The sequence below is a fragment of the Silurus aristotelis genome, assembly GCF_946808225.1.
Source record: "Silurus aristotelis genome assembly, chromosome: 6".
NCBI classification, from domain to species: domain Eukaryota; kingdom Metazoa; phylum Chordata; class Actinopteri; order Siluriformes; family Siluridae; genus Silurus; species Silurus aristotelis.
Window position 1 is genome coordinate 16,348,371 of NC_139579.1, and position 18,164 is coordinate 16,366,534.

General features: G+C 40.5%; 1 protein-coding gene and 1 long non-coding RNA gene across 3 annotated transcripts in view; one reads left to right on the top strand and one right to left on the bottom strand.

Annotated features, from left to right (window-relative positions):
* The window catches only part of rnf144aa (ring finger protein 144aa), a 32,273-nt gene extending 16,781 nt beyond the window's left edge, over nucleotides 1–15,492 (bottom strand). The window contains exons 1-3 of one of the 2 annotated variants that reach the window (XM_083543783.1): nucleotides 15,376–15,492; nucleotides 14,783–15,036; nucleotides 14,659–14,720 (exon numbers count right to left, since the gene is read on the bottom strand). The gene's annotated coding sequence lies outside the window, so the exon portion shown is untranslated. Of the gene's footprint in view, nucleotides 1–14,658; nucleotides 15,037–15,375 lie in introns of both variants that reach the window. The other variant, XM_083543782.1, reaches the window with a different exon arrangement.
* The window catches only part of LOC310727394, a 766,835-nt gene that overhangs the window by 725,187 nt on the left and 23,484 nt on the right, over nucleotides 1–18,164 (top strand). The window lies entirely within an intron of this gene.

An 18,164-nucleotide genomic window follows, 5' to 3' on the forward strand; every position in this document is an offset into this window, starting at 1 on the left:
GAGGCGAATTAATTAATTTATTTTTTTATCACTTAATACAAAATATTGCATACAGTATTTCGTTTTAGTGTATTTTATTGTTTATTTAATAGTATTTATAGCTCTTACATCCTTAGGAGATATGCGTAGTCAATAACGAACACGGTAAAAACATTCGTAAGGTGGGGAGCGTCTGTATTATATTTATTAAGGATATAATTATATTTATCAATTAATGTATTTATATTTAATTGAGCACATTTCATTACTCAGTAATGTTATATTTTTGTAATAAAATTTTTTTTTATTACAGTGTTCGGTTATTTTCTTTTTTTAAATCCATTATCCATTAAAAAAAAAATCAGTTGATGAATCAGTTATTGGGCAAGTATGATTAAACCTAGCTAACAGTAAAATCCACTATCGGTCGACCACAATTCTTTAGTACCTCAGCGTTATGAAAGTTATCATGAGAATAGGAGATAAGAATTTTAATTACAGCGAATTTGTGCTCACAAGTTTGCAAATCGGAGGGCTATAGAACAAAGCAATTTGCATCCCCAGTGCCCCTTTTCATAAATGGCCTTTCACTGATGGCAATCTGTGCAGACAGCTTTAACGCTAAGTGCTTTCATAAAGCACAGCGCTAACAACACTAACAAAGTGGCCAACCCTCCAGGATGTGCATTAAGGTGTGACTGTATGTTGAAAAGGTCTAATGGAGGCCACAGAAAAGGTCAGGGACGCTTGTGGAAGTGCTTCCTAAATAACTTCTCAGAGTGGTACTATAACGGAAGAAGATTCGAGTTGAGGCAAAAATGCTCACGAGCCCACACAGCAGACTGAGAGGCGGAGAGGAAACAGCCCTCTTTTCAGACTTCTTTTGTTGGAACTCCACACTGGCTCTAAAAAAAGGTGCAGAAATCACACTTGCTTGTGCCTCCAGTCCTCCTCTGCAGATCGAGGGAGGAGGATTATTTTTGGCAGGCATCTCTCTTTCTGTGCCTTCCTGTTTCTCATTATGCGCCGGGCTCCGCCACACGAGCTGGTTTGTGGCTGAAGTGTTTACAGGAAACGCTTATGTGAAAAGTCGACGTCGAGTGCTGTCAACGGGCTTCTGTGGTTGGTGAAGGAGCACATGTGACAGGCTTTCACGCATTTGGAGAGAAAGAGAATATCAGAGTTCCTGAGCAGGAGTGCATCTCTGAGGCTGACATCGGAACTATTTACAAGTGGACAGGCTGGTGATTACAACCTGGCAGAACCTTTTAACGGTTTCTGGTGAGCATATAGGTGAAACCGTTAAAAGCTACTTTCTGGTCAATCCGAGTGTGGTGCAAAAGCATTAGATACTGAGGAGCAGCCGCTTCTTCAAAGTCCATTTGTGAATATTTGAACAAACACTCGATTCCAACAGGGAAAAACAAAGCTGTTTACACTGCCCTCACTGAAGGGCACAGATATCTTTACAGCTTCAACCGCAAAACTAAGAACGCGTGTAACAGTGCATGGACACGGGTTCAAATACTCACAATTAAACTGAATTTAACACATGTTTTTTTGCCGAATGCATATTGGTTTTATTTATATGCAACAATCTCATAAATGTACAGATGTTGCAATCCAGTTCATCATAGGATTTAGGTGCAGGCGATTCCATGATATAAAACATGAGAGTTTGGATGTAGGTTTTGGGTCATTGCCTTGTTGTAAGGGGAAGTGGGTTTCAATTAGCTGTAGTCTAGATGGAACTGAAGTATGGAATGGTAGCCATGTTGGTGCATTTCCTTCCTGTATTCCATCTCTTCCCTAGGTCCCCTGGTGGTCTAGTGGTTAAGATGCAGCGCTCTCACCCATGCAACCCGGGTTCGATCCCCGGTCAGGGAACCATCCCCAGCCACTCTCAGTGCCGGTCCCAAGCCCGGATAAATTGGGGATAAATTGGGGAGGGTTGCGTTAGGAAGGGCATCCAGCGTAAAACATGTGCCAAATCAAACGTGCGGAGGATCCGCTGTGGCGACCCCTAACGGGAGAAGCTGAAAGAAAGTTTATTCCATCTCTTCCCTGCTCCAAAACAACCCAAATCATTCCAACTCCATGTCTGACTGTGAGTATGAGGCGGTCTGTCAACATTTTCTCCTCTGCTCTCTGTCTTAAATACCTTCCTCTGTTAGAGACAAAAATGTCAAATTTGAGATCATCTGTCCACAGAACTTTCTTCCAGTCATTCACTGTCGACTTCTTGTATTTTGCCTTTTCACCCGGTTTGTAAATGAGAATGTGTGTGTCTCAAAAAACAAACAAAAAAAAAAAACTTTTACCAGGAACTCTATGTGTACAACTGACCATTCTAAAACCATGGGTATAAATAAACACAAACATGAATAGAAAAGATGAATGAAAAATGATATAGTTAATATTTTCCACATTGTCTAAGGTGTAATGCATATTTATGTTATCTTAGGTACTGAAGTGTCAGAGTAGGCGATATAAAATATGTAAACAAAGATTTTTCGGCGCAGGAACAGCCGATGGGCTACGGCTTTAAATCTTTCCTGTTGGAAAAAAAAAAGAAAGAAAAAAAAAAGATTTTTAGCCCTAAAAGCAGCCTGTTCATATTAGGCATTGTATAATCTCCAACTGAACCAGTTCTAGGCTAACCTTTCTATAACGGCATCTGATTGAAAAATCGTATGCAAAAATAGACGCCAAAAACGACACGGATGGATCTCCAGGACAACATGAATTGGCAGTGCACAGTCGCAAGTATTAAATGATTTTCCATCGCGCTTGATAAGGAGTTGGAACGAATGAAGCTTTCTCATGGAAAAGTAGGTCGTCCTGCAAAAATCCTGTGACCATCGCTATTTCAAATTTATATCCTATATTATACCATCACCCTGGTTATAGCTAACCTTTTTTGACCGCTCGTGTGATATCTGCAACAGCACTTCATTGATAAATTTGATTCAATCGACCTGCGAGACGGCTTTCAACCAGGTCATACGTATTTTTCTCTTCGTGACCAAGATGAGTTTTCTGTTATTCTGAGCAGACAGGGTCATTTGTAGCTGTTTTGTGGTTATTATTTCTGAAAAAAGACTTTGCCACTACAGTAATTCCATCATCTTAAAAAAAATTAAAAAATAAAATAAAAATAGGTCCTCTGTGTTGAAGAGCATAGCACCTAATCCTAAAGTCAAAGCCAATGAGACCATAATTCTGTACACTTAGGGCTTACGTCATCCCTGAGTCTCTCCTCATTCTGCCATGTCCTGCTGTTCTGTATTCCACATCCATCCATTGCTGCCACATTCCCTATCCTCATCTGCTGGCAGGCTTATCACTCATCAGTATATGAGAACACGTTGCAAATGTCGACTTCATCAGAGCGGATATTACATTCTGAGATATGTACACAAGCACAAAGAATCTCACAATAATCGAGGCCGATTAAACCAAGGAGACTGCAAACTGTGCTCTGTGGAAACATCAAGACGAGGAACTACACGATCACCCTAGGACACAAGCGCCCTGATAAACCATCTCCATCGGTTTTAATAGACAGCAATAGAGCAGCGAACCTGAGCATGCAAAAGACCGGTAGTATCAGCCGGAGTGCTGCATGTGTACAGAGGTCATAACTATGGAGCGTTGAAGCGAGCGATGCAGACTGCTTCATGTCAGAGCGCTTCCGTCCTGCGAGCACTGAGAAAGTGCACTTTGCTTAGTACTATTAATGAGCATGCTCGCTGATCCGACTTTGCACACTCAGATCGGTCATTTTCGCACTATTGAGAAGTCAACAACATCTTAAACGTAACCTCAGCACTACGAATTCACTTCAGGCAGCAAACAGACCAAAGCTAAAAAATAATAATAATCACATGCTGCTCCTAATTGCGTACTAAATAGATTATCTGCAATATAAAGCATGTACACTATACTTAGTTGGGAAACAATTATTTCCACCAGAAATAATTCCACTAGAATTTGGAGTGTGCTTGTTAGGATTTGCACTGATTCAGCCACAAGGGTGTTAGTAAAGTCAGATGCTGATATAGGGGGAGGAGGCCTGGGGTGCAGTCAGTGTTCCAATTCATCTTTAATAAAGTTGAGGTCAGAGCTCTATAGCAGGCCACTCCAGATCTTCCACTCCAACCCATGTAAACTACATCTTCATTGAGCTCGCTTTATGCACACGGGCATTGTCGTGCTGGAACAAGTTTGGGTCTCCTCGTTTTGATATTTAATGCTTCTGCATTCAAAGACAATTGTGTGCCTCCAACTGTGTGTCACGATTTTAAGGAAGAACCACATATGGCTGGAAAAGCCAAAAATACTTTTGTCCATATAATATAAAATTGATATATATGCACATATGGATGCCATAACACTTAATAACAAAAACACTCACCACTGTCTTTATCATCCCAGCCATAAACTGAACAGCAATAAAACCTGGTAGTAAATATTTGCGGAAAAAAAAAAATTCCTGCTCTTGCATCGTTTAGTTTTTTTCTACTGCCAAACATCAGCAACAACAAAGCCTCAAAGTTGTCGTGTATTATTATTATTTTTTGGACGTTAAACATCTACTGCCTGAGTGAATCGCCGTGAAAGGAGAAAACAGTCATTTATCTGCGCACGTAGCTATTAAACGAAAGGACCCTGCTTGGTCTCGCACAACAAAATTAAGCACCTTGCAGGAAAGCGGTGGTTGTTATGTGTGCTGTCTTACAGCGGGCGTGTTGCATCTGCTCTCGAATCCACCCTGCTGCGACACAAATTGCTTTGTGTTTTCCTTCTGGACTAAACTCTGACGTTAATTTGCACATAATCATCTATATAAATAGGCTGTCTGCCGGGAAAACTTTCGAGTTTTACAGAAAAACAAGTCTCAGGGAGGAAAGTGGGACAGGTCACATGCTGACAACACGTCCCTCCTCAAATTCGATGAAAGGGATCAGGATTAGCGGCATAAAGGAAACATGCGTGAAAAGTGAACAAGGGGGAAACCGGGTGGAATGTTTTATGGGCATATTCAAACCATGTCAAATGTCTTTTCTGAATAGCACAAGTCCACCTAATATAAGGGGCTAACGCTATATGTAACCTAAAGAACTTTCATCTCGCCGGCTCGGTCAAACTAGTCCTCTTTAATGCGGTTCTTTGCAACCAGTAGAGCTCTCTCAGCTGCTGCAGAAGCTCCGTGGAACACCAGCCACTATATATAAAACATCGAGTCTATTCACAGCTCCAACAGACGTACCTGCGTCGGTCTTGAAATGTCTAACAGCAGATTCATCTTCGTCACATCAGGGTGCAGTGATGTTGTGATTCAGTGATGTTGCCCTTATTAAACTGATATGAAGTGCATGCATTTTCACTTCTTCTTTCATCCAGAGTAGACGCTAATTTTAGATCGGTGTCGAAGAATAAGTGGCGTCCGTGACATGAACTACCTAATAGTTGCTAAAGCTCACGCGCGTTCGCAGCACACAGGTTTTGGCTTGTTACCAGAGCGACCATTCAGTCTCCGCTTTCCAAACATAGTAACGGCTTAAACGCACTCTGACGCTAAAAGGGGGGAGGGGGGACAAAATATAACACGCGTAACGATGCACAGTGAAACCCTGAGACCTTGGAATTTCACCTGCGGAGGAAAACTACTCATTCACGGGTCTATAAATAGTTGAAAAGTCTAATTAGAGCCGTTTTAAGTGCAAGTGTAATAACGTCTTGAGGAGAGGTGCCTGAGATTAACTGCCAGTCTTTCAATGCAATTCTTGCAATAACCGACTATAATCTTCACACAGGAAGCTGATAGCAGCTATGCAACATTCATTTTCTTCATGTGAAACAAACCAAAATAAAAAAAAAGTCATATGAGAAGTGAGAGGAAACCACAGCAACCAGAGGAAATGAATACACATGGGGAGAAGGTGCGAAACCCTACACAAACCATCACAGACTGTAAAGCTGTCAGACAGCAACGCTGTCTGTTCTGTCCAAAAAGTATTAGTCATCAATCTGTACACTAATCCCTGCTACATGTATGTACATCTCCTGATGTTCCTTACAACATATATGACCGTTTCTTCTCCAGTTTCGTCTGAGAGAAGTAGAACCTAGTGAGGTCTTCTGCATCTACTAGGGTATGATGTGTTTTGTGTTCTGGGATGCTTTTCTGCTTAGCACTAATCTTAGGAGTTATTTGAAGACATGCTGTCAGTTCCAACCGGTCACGCCATTCTCCTGTGCCTGCTCTCGTCGAACAAAGCGTATTCTTCTGCAGAACTGACACTGGATGTTGTTTATCGCCACCATTCTGTATGAAGTCTAGAGACTGCTACATGTGAAAACCCTAGAAGATCAACAGTTTCTGAAATACTCAGATCATCTTGTTGGGAACCAACAACAATACTGTGCTCAGATTTTTCCCACTCTGATGTTTGACGTGTAGATTAACTGGAGCACGTGGTCTGGTTTTGCATGACTTCAGACATAAAAAAAAATAATAATTATTAAACAACATTAAATCATCTCAGATTTTACAAGTTCCATACAATACTCCCAAATCAGATGCCTTTGGACGAGGTGTCATGATATTAAATTATATTCCATCATTTAAACTTGGAGACCCAATACAAAGACCCCTGTTCCAGCTTGACAATGCTCCTGTGCGCAAAAGTCGGCTCCATGAAGATATGGTTTACATGGCCTGCTATGAAGCTCTGACCTCAACTCTACTGAGTTTGAAGTGGAATGTTGACTGCACCTGAGGAATCCTGATCCTACATCGGTACTGGGCTTTACTAACACCATTTTGGTTAATTGATCACAAATCTTTACAACCACTCTCCAAAATCTAGGGGACCACCTTCCCAGAGAAGTGGAGGTTGTTATAATAGCAAATGAGGACTTAAGGTGGAGTGGGATGTTAAAAAAAAAACACATACCAATCTTATCCATATTCAATATTTATTATTGTGTACCTCAAACATTTTTTATAAGTTATCATTATACTCATATCATCATACCTCCTAGGTCTAGTCATGCCCCAGTTCACTTTATTTCTATCACATATTTCTGACTTCCTGTTAACAAGTCCATCATCATATCACAACCAAAAGATTAAGGAACCCCAACCGAGTGATATGCGAGACTTGGTGCAGGCCAAATTACAGTGGATTTATGAACAAGCATGAAACATTGTCTTATGCACTGAACCATGTTTTGCCTTCCTAACATTGAGTTCTCCTTTGCAAATTATTTTGCATTAGAAATGGTTTTATGCAAAACAGGCATTGCAAATGGTTACGTGCAAATCAGAATTTGCTTATGCACTTCCAAACAATGCTTTTCGTTCGCTAGTTATTGGTATACGAATCTCTAGAAACAAGCATTTCCACAAACCTGCTTATCAACTGAACGAGACAGAAATTTATAAGGACACAGATATATGCGATAAAACACTAATGGATGTATGACCTTTCTAAATGTCCTGCATTCATCACCCAATCTATATTTTAAATCGGGTTCGTGAATAAACCTCAGTGTTTCATAGGTAGCGAATCTTGTTTTGTTCCTTCTGCTCATAACACCATGCGATGATTATGCAGCCATCATGAAAAAAGTGTACTTTCTATTTAAAGCAGTCGTTTTGTAATTGCTCTTCTACCCTCCTTCTGCTGTCACTAGATTGATATATTCTCTATTTCGAATATTAAAAAAAAAAAATACGATGGCCAACAAGGTTTGATTCAGGTCCAAAACACTAAAGCTGTTGTCTCTTCTCAATAAAAAATACATTACGATAAAATCAGCAGACGATGTGACAAAAAAAAAAAAAAAGAAAGAAAAGTCAGAACAGATTAAAGTTGCCTCCTTCCAGTAGGAAATTTCCTTTCCTGATTGGGGGGGAGAGGGGAGAGACAGACCCTAGGAAAATAATGACGTCTACTGTAGGAGAATGATTAATTGGTTACTTCAAATTCCTTCCCATAAACAACATACTACATTATATGGACTAAAGTTTGTGAGCACCTGGACATAAGATGTGCTATTTGAACATCTCATTCCACATTTAGCCCCGATTTACTGTTATAATAACCCCCACTCTTCTGGGAAGATGCCCCACTAGATTTTGTAGTGTGCTTGTGGAGATTTGTGCTCATTTGGCAGTAAGGGTGCCCTGGGGTTCAGTCAGAGTTCAGATTCATCCTGAAGGTGTTAAAAAGGTTTTTATAAAGCCAAAACTTTATAACAGGCCACTCAAGATCTTCCAATCCAACCCATGTAAACCATATCTTCCCAAAGCTGGCTTGTGCGGAAGGGCATTGTCACCGTGGAACAGGTTTGGGTCTCCTAGTTCAATTGAATGGAAAATTGAATGCTGCTGCACCCGCGGCCATCCTAAACAATTGTGTGCCTCTAAACGTGTTAACATTTTGGGTTCAGAACCACATTTGTAGAAAAAAAAAGGCCTTTGTCAATACTTTTTGTCTGTATAATATATTTCTCAAATAACCATCATGATTGAAGCAAACAAGTCAAATCAAGTCTTTTGCACCACGATCCAGCTGTCTTGGGAAAATGCCCTGCCTTGTTGCCTGGAGAAATTAACAGAGGTTACCTCAGCACTTAAAGAGGTTAATGCAGCACATAAGCTGCACTCTCCTGCTTCTAAAAAGAAAAGAGTGAAAAGAACTGAAAAGACTTCCATTTGCAGGAAACCCAAGGGTGACCTTCAGTGTCATATGAAACACACAAATCCAAAACATCAAACAGAATCGAACAAAAAAAAAAAAAAAAGAAGCACAAAATCCAAATACACAAATCCGGTCCTTCGACTGAGGAGGCTAAAACATGAAGAATGTATTATTATATACAACTAAAGGTCAGGGTCATTCTTATACAAACACCAGACTCCCAATATTTAGATACATTACATACAAACAACAACAATAATAACAAAACTGATAAACAAAAATGTTTCATATACCAGCAGGAAACGATCATTTAGATGACATCACCCCACACCCAGCCCCATGTCTTAGCCTGTTTACAGCTGGGATGTCACTGTAACCTATTTCCCACTGGACATGTTGGTTTTGTTTGTTTTTTCCCCCATCTCTCAAGTGCTCTGCTGATTTCCAAAAATAAACAAGATCATTCTGTCGACGGATAGACATTGCCAATATCTGCTTACATTGCTGTCCAGCCCTCCTGCAGCTAGCACCCTTTCTGCCAGCCTCTTTAGCAGTAATAGACTAGCGCAAAAAACAAAGTATGTTTCTAATACCTAGCATTTGACAGTCTTGACAAATATCAAAATTACTTAATGAAAAATCTACATTCACTGACCACCTTATTAGCAAAGCAACACTAATAGTAATTAGATTAGATTACACCAGCCTTCTCTGTGGTATTAATTCCACAATATTTGGGATTTTGCTCCGCGTTAACAGAACTGAATCATGTAGTTCCTGCTGAGGAACATTCATGTAGTTCCTTTCACGTGAACATTCGCGCAGCAAAACTCTCGCTCCACCTCACCCCAAAGTTGATTCAGATCAGGTGAGTGGGGGAAAGCCAGAGAAGACCACTGAACCTATGGTGATGTTAATAAAGGCAATTTGAGCAGACTTTTTTGCTTTGTGCCATACTGTAGCATTTCGTCATGTAGGTAGTAGCCATTAAGAAATGGGTAGGTAACTTGTGGACATTTATGCTTGAAAACCTTTCAATGTGGCCGATTTGAAATAATTCTGCAAAGAAGAGTGGGCCAAAATTACGCCACAAAGATGTGAAACACTCATTGCCAGTGCTTGATTGCAGTTATTCGGCTCAGTGGGAAATTCTTTTTAAATATAAAGACAAGTCAGACAGATTATTCATTCACCATTTCCTTTATCATTTAAAAACAACATTCTGTACTTGGGTTATATTCGTGTAATATGAACATTCTGTTTGATGTTTGATTATTTAACTATGCAAAAATGCAAAAATACATATTTCTTTTTAATCAGCAAGAGGACAAATACTTTTTTCACAACACTGTACATGTACTTCAGATTCAAGAAATGATTGATTGGTATTAAACACCCAAAGTGTACCAAGTATTTATTTCCCACACCATTACACCACCTCCACCAGCCTGGACTGTTGACAGTTTGAGCCAAAGGATTCCAGCTGCTGGTGACACAATTCTGACCTGTTTCTCGAGACTTCAAATTCTCGAGACTTCTCTCGAGACTTCAAATGTACATTTCTCGACACTTTAAATGTACAGTTTTGATAAGCCTGTGCTCACTGCAGCCTCGGCTTTCGGTTCTTGGCTAACAAAAGTGGAAATCTTCTGCTATTGTATCTCAAGGTGCTGTTCATCCTGGCACGCTTTACTATGTACAGCAATTTTGCAGATTAGTCTTCATTACTGAAACCTTAAACCAGACTGGCAATTGTCTGTTTAACTCTCAACTTCATTCCTAGAGACTGTCTCTGTGTTCTGGCGTTCCCAATAAAGTGCTCGGTAAGTACATAAAGCATCTGCCAGTCTGTAGTCGATAGATGACCTGAACAGAAATAAGACAGCATGCTATAAATGGAGAGGAAGAAAAATGAAAAACGTCCAGCCTGAAACAGCAGCATATAAATGACTCCTTCAGTGCCCCTGTGGCATATCATCTCTGTCTACCAACTGAAAAGGATATGACAACCATTATCTACACTGTTTATTTCTATTGACAAGCGCAGGCAGCGAGAGTGCGAGTTCAGCCAGAGTTGCAATCTGTTGTCGCTCTTGGTTCTGCTTTCCATAAATTCGCTGGAGAAAAAAAACGACCCCTCAGCTGCAGCAGTGAATACTGACGTGTGACTTCGGCCACAAGGGTAAGGGAGTGGCCAAGTTGTTTTTTAATTATGACTGTTGTTCCAAATTATTGCCTGGCAGACAAGAAGTTACATCAACCAGAGGAAAAAATAAATAGTTCTCCGTGTCGCAAAAAAAAAAAAAGTTACTGTTTGGTATCTAGCTGTGTTTTAACACGTCATGGTGGTTTGACGCACCTAAATGTTGTAACTAAAGCCGACGCACAGCCAGCACTGGAAAACCTATTATAAGCAAAGGGTTTTTAATCTGGAAAAGAATCTTTAAAAGAATAAATGGCTGTGATGGCTAAATGTTCACTACTATTTTAGCCATAGTGTATGTTGAGAGAAAATAAAGATATTCTTGACAAAAAGCTATAAAGTTTTAACCGATGATTCACTGGGTTTTTGTCAACATCTCATTTGACTTGTCGTTAATAGCGTTACTCCTATACACACTATTTTCCCTTAGTCTGAATTGAATGGACTCATCTAGCTAACTAGCTTCTTGAAAAACTATTTTTTAGTCTAGTCACTTTCCAGGCATTCCAAATATGGAATTGGGCTGCATACTGGAGCTTTTACTTTCCTGCATTAATATTTTGTCCACCTCTCAGGACCGAAAATAGACACAGCGTCCGATATGCTGCTAGTATCAGCACAATAGACAGCTAAATAACTTGTGCCTTCATCACAATCAGATGCTAATGAACCAGTATTTAATCTAATGTAAATGAGCACAGTTTTCAGGTTTAAACAGAGTGGCTACAACACAATGTGCAGCACTCTGTGTACAAGAGAAGCACACGATCACATGACTCGGCGAGTGCCTCAAGACTCGCTGTCCTCATCTCCACTCATCCTTTCAACACATCTTTTCTCTGTCTTATACTCACAAATGCAGATGTTTCGATGCACAACAGCGGCTACATTAATTCCGACAGTGTAGAAGATGTTCCAGAAAAAAGAAATCTGTTTCTGGTATATTGCTGGCTCACAATCATGGATTATTTTATCGTTCAGTGTGGGTTCAATTGGTACTGTCAAGCACAGTGACACAATTTAGCCCAGTGAGAGCAACAATAATCATTCCTGTCTCCCAACAATGATGAGACACAGAGACAGAAGGCGACCTCTGAAAAGAAAGAACGTGTCGTTTCTTAGATGACGACATACTCTGCAAGTGTTTTTTTAATCGATGTATTGTCTTTTTTCACAATGAGACTAAATTGAATGATGGTGGGAGAAATAACAGCTGTATTCACTGTGCTTATAGTGCAATATATTGACAATTAAAAATTTATTTTAAAGATAATGCATTACTAAATATTTAGCAAGATGCAGTTCTCAATATTTTGTGGATTTATACTGTAGGAATGAGTGCAAACATTAAAATCACCCCTAAATAAAAGATGCGCAGCTTTTTCATCCATTACTGCATGTCTCTTTTAATAGCCCGTAATTGAATTTGCTGTCGTTTCACCCTCACCTCCAAGACAACATCTTACACAGCACTCTAGCCAGTACGAGGCAAAGTTGGGTTTTTCTCCCTGAAATAAACACTTCCCTGACATGATGAGCCAGCAGCTTTCGACCCGTTTCCTATATTTCACCAACGTAGCACATCAGCCACTTCCTAACCACAGATGCTGACTAACCCAAGTTGTTAGGTGAGTACAGAGGAACCAGGAGTTACTCAATAAACATGACAAAGGAGATGTGAAACAACCTGACTGAAAGAGAACATGATCAGTCGCTGACATGGCTGCCTGGAGTGAAGGTCTCGTAATGCAACGCGTGCTTTAGCATGTTCATCGCATTCCAAATACGCTATGGTAGGACTGACACCCAAGACTGCATGATCAATGGAAAAATATGAATCAGTATGTCATTACCTATAATTATTCTTGGTGCAAAATTGTATTGGAGTAAATGATCAGAGCATAACATTGTTTAGCCTCCCATGTGGGGCCAAGAGAAGAAAGCCAATCACAAACATTTTTGGGCTTGTGTATGCAAAACCTGTAGTCTGTTTATCCTTGGTGCCAAAGTTCAAATTGCCAAACAAAGTCCTGCACCATGTTACTTAACCTACAAACTGTGGACAAAATACTAGAAACAAGCATCGATTTTATTAACAGCCTCACTTCAAGAGTATCTTTTCTCCAATCTCTTTCACATTAATAATAGCGGTTAACTAAACTCTGTTCGCACACAACGGGAGTGTCATTCAGTCCTAACCGCAGACACATTCATTCAATAAAAAGCCGCACGGCACCAAGTCTGACGGATGAGTCACGAGTAGTTTTGATGTCGAGCGATTAAATTTCGAGCGTCACCTCAAGGGCTGACGTGTTACCTTTCACAAAAATATCAAATGGCTCTCTGCTGCAGAAGGGCTGAGGGGGGGAATTGTGGTTTCCTCATTTTTCAATCAGGCAGAGAAGCACGCAAACTTCAAGCTTTCCTCCTCTAAAGCTTAAGCCATTATTCTTCTGGAAAGTGAAGGGCTCTAGACTCAGCCTCTTGTACTGGAAGAGCATCAAAATGGTGTCGTGTAAGTGACCTACTATCTCTTGGAATACAGAGTGCTAAATAATAAAGGGGACAGAGGTAGACATTTAGTATAGTGGGCTGGTCAGTGTAGTGAGAAGTGAGACTGGGCTTTATTCTGAACAAAGAAAATCAATTTGGATCGGCCAAACATTTACATTTATTCACTTAGAGGAGATTTTTTATTGTGAGGCAGAACACAATAACTCTGAAGGAGAAGGGCTCTCATCTAACATAAAACATATACGACACATTTTTCGCATTACCAGCATTAACCCAAAACAGGAAGACATTTTGATATATTGGCTAAAAGATTATGACATGAGGAAACATGATCAGACGTAATGGAAACTATATTACGTTGATACTGGTACCAGTTCAACACTAAAGACAAACAAGCCAAACATATCGTTTACAACAAACATGCATCCGTTTGCTGTTGGCAAAACATATTGTTTACAAAATGCCATGATGTGGTTTTGCACATATTCGCTTCTACAGTGCAATGCCATCGCATCCGTCTGCGCTGATTACAACTGCAAGTGCTTTTCTGTTGCGTATTCCTACGTTCATCAGCATCCTACTCAACCTGGGAAATGTGTGTGTGTGTGTGTAAGGGGGTCTCCTTTCCTTAATTCCACCTTATGGTTCCTACCAATCATTTCAGTGAATCTGAGCAGGACATCACTACTGATCACAGTTATTACGTTATACTATGATACTGATATCAGCTAAATAAATATTAGCCTGATACCTGAAGCGCATGTGATACAAATCACATTCGGAAACAAAGGATTTGTCTATTTTCTAATCTATTGAATGCAAATCACATTTAGATTGAAGGTTTAATATATGCCTTTTTTTTTTAAAACATGCACCTTAATGCCATTTCCCATTGGTGGAGGTAAAACATTGAAGGGAAATCCCACCCTAAACGACATGAACAGTAATCATATTCAAATCACTGAGTCGACTTTCCTGTGGGAACGACACAAGCTTGTCCGACGTTCTATGGGAACGACCAGGAAAACATGCAATACGAATAAGTTACAGTAAAGACAAACGGATTTGTCGGAAAACCAATTAAAGCGCTGCTGCATCAGGCGTGAAGTGGGAGATGAAGTGGGAGATGAATCTCACTGGGAAGTGAGTATATAAACATATGCATGTATATAAAGCTCATGAGTATCATTGTTATAGCTGTAAATGTTGATGAATTATATTTATAATATAATTATCAGAACTACTCACCTTGGCTTCAAAGATGGGGAACGAGTAAGTCGTCAGTCCCAGCTTCAGGAGCTACAAACTGGCTGTGCGTGTGTGTGTGTGTGTGTGTGTGTGTGTGTGTGTGTGTGTGTGTGTGTGTGTGTGCGTGCGTGCGTGCGTGCGTGCGTGTGTGTGTGTGTAATCCTCAAACAGCACAGATTACAGCCAAAAGGATGTGGAGCAGCTAACAGTAGCCTGCTATATCTAGTGCACTAGCTGGTCAGCTTATTGTTTAATATGAGCACCATAGACCTTTTTTTATTTATCAAACAATAATCAACAATAGAATTCACAGACTTCAGACACACACACTGTCTGCCTTAAGAGGGTCCTCATATCCCAAAGATCCTTCGGAATAACCTGTAGAGAAACCAAGAGAAAGAGAGAGAGAGAAAGAGAGAGAGAGAAAAAAAACGATTCGTTTTAATAATAATAATACATAAGTCATATAAAAGCCATATCCGCTCGACAGGTGCTGAGGTTATAGAGCCGTTATAAAGGCAGTGGAAGCGGAGCTGCAGCTCTCAGTCAGTACAGCCCCCAGTATCCGCTCTCTCCTTGTCGCTAACCTGCTCGTGCTCTCAGCAGCTTCTTGTGTTTTTCTCACGCTGTAAACGCGTATTTGGGCACGGAAATAAACCCCCCAGTGTTCCTGCATTTCTAAAAAACGCCATGTTAAGTCGGGAGTGTTTTGCTTACCGTGAGGCGCTCCTCGCAGTTTCGGGAGAATCAGCTGCTGAACGAGATGCGTTATAAAGACGCCATTTGCGTGCGTGTGTGTATGTGTGTGTGTGAGACCGTTTCCTAGTTGGCGCTTTAAAGAAAGACGAGTGCCAATACATCTCGTAACAAAGTGTGTTCGAGCGCCCCCTGCCGCATAAAACCCGACTTTGCCGATTTTCTTCTCGTACAATTTTGGTTGAGCGGGAATTCTCGTTCTTCACGTGTTCACGTCTCGTCTGCGTGGGTTCTAAATAGATGTGAGTTCTAATGGTTCCTTGCACTGGATTACCATCAGTTAGTAAACTCGTTACTCCTGGTGATCCTGCCATCACTAACTGTTCCCACTATTACCCATTTAGTGTTCACACCATCATCCAGTGTTTTCACCTTCACCCATTGTCCCTATCAGTGTTCCTATCATCACCTGGTGTTCCTGTCGTCAGCTAATGTTCCCAAAATCAACTATTCTTCCTGCCATCACCAGTGTTCTATCATCATCTAGTGTTCCCGTTATTACCTAGTGCTCCCACCATCATCCAGTTTTCCTTTCATTACCCACTGTTCATATTAACACCTAGTGTTCCTGCCATCACCTAATGTTGCTTAATCTCTAGTGTTCCTACCGTTACCCATTGTTCTCACAATTGCTAAGTATTCTATCATCACATCATGTTCCCACCATCACCCAGTGGTCCCAGCATCACAAAAAATAAATATCACCACCCACTTTTCTGCAAGTGCTCAGTGTTACCACTATCACCCAGTGTTCCCACCAGTCTTTTTAAAATACAATCCAGAAACCATGCAACCTTGACCTAAATGACACAAGATAAAAAAAAAAAACGAATGGACGATGAAGAATTAAGGTGGCACACCTACGCTTGGCTTTATTGTGTGTTTTGATGTCCTATGATTACAAATGAACCCATTAAAGCCTTTGTTTTCTTACAGTATGTCCCTGCTGGTTTGGATTATCAGGCCAGGGTAGTCAAGATAGTAGAGAAAAACAAATTGTTGAATTATTGCTAACAATGACATATCACAACAATTTGGGGGTTTTATTTAGGAAATATCACAAATGTTGTGTTTGGTTGATTGATAAGGAAATAACGTTCCAGTTGGCCAAGAGGGTCTACCATCTTATATACAGTGAGGAAAATAAGTCATCGTAGGTGCATGTCCACTGTGAGAGACATAATCTAAAAAAAAAAAATCCAGAAATCACAATGTATGATTTTTAAACTATTTATTTGTATGATACAGCTGCAAATTAGTATTTGAACACCTGTCTATCAGCTAGAATTCTGACCCTCAAAGACCTGTTAGCCTTTAAAATGTCCACCTCCACTACATTTATTATCCTAAATTAAATGCACCTGTTTGAGGTCGTTAGCTGCATAAAGACACCTGTCCACCCCATACAATCAGTAAGAACCCAACTACTAACATGGCCAAGACCAAAGAGCTGTCCAAAGACACTAGAGACAAAATTGTTCACCTCCACAAGGCTGGAAATAGCTACGGGGAAATTGCCAAGCAACTTGGTGAAAAAAGGTCCACTGTTGGAGCAATCATTAGAAAATGGTAAAAGCTAAACATGACTGTCAATCTCCCTCGGACTGGGGCTCCATACAAGATCTCACCTCGTGGGGTCTCAATGATCCTAAGGAAGGTGAGAAATCAGCCCAGAACTACACGGGAGAAGCTGGTCAATGACCTGAAAAGAGCTGGGACCACCGTTTCCAAGGTTACTGTTGGTAATACACTAAGACGTCATGGTTTGAAATCATGCATGGCACAGAAGGTTCCCCTGCTTAAACCAGCACATGTCCAGGCACGTCTTAAGTTTGCCAATGACCATTTGGATGATCCAGAGGAGTCATGGGAGAAAGTCATGTGGTCAGATGAGACCAAAAAATAACTTTTGGGTCATAATTTCACTAAACATGTTTGGAGGAAGAAGAATGATGAGTACCATCCCAAGAACACCATCCCTACTGTGAAGCATGGGGGTGGTAGCATCATGCTTTGGGGGTGTTTTTCTGCACATGGGACAGGGCGACTGCACTGTATTAAGGAGAGGATGACCGGGGCCATGTATTGCCAGATTTTGGGGAACAACCTCCTTCCCTCAGTTAGAGCATTGAAGATGGGTCGAGGCTGGGTCTTCCAACAGGACAATGCCCCGAAGCACACAGCCAGGATAATCAAGGAGTGGCTCTGTCAGAAGCATATCAAGATTCTGGCGTGGCCTAGCCAGTCTCCAGACCTAAACCCAATAGAGAATCTTTGGAGGGAGCTCAAACTCCGTGTTTCTAAGCGACAGGCCAGAAACCTGACTGATCTAGAGAAGATCTGTGTGGAGGAGTGGGCCAAAATCCCTCCTGCAGTGTGTGCAAACCTGGTGAAAAACTACAGGAAATGTTTGACCTCTATAATTGCAAACAAAGGCTACTGTACCAAATATTAACATTGACTTTCTCAGGTGTTCAAATACTTATTTGCAGCTGTTTCATACAAATAAATAGTTTAAAAATCATACATTATGATTTCTGTTTTTTTTTCTTAGATTATGTCTCTCACAGTGGACATGCACCTACGATGACAATTTCAGACCCCTCCATGATTTCTAAGTGGAAGAACTTGCTAAATAGCAGAGTGTTCAAATACTTATTTTCCTCACTGTATACACATTTAAACCTTTGTGAATTTATTGTTAAATGCAAAAATAATAATAATAAAAAAACATTAGAGAAGAAGAAAGA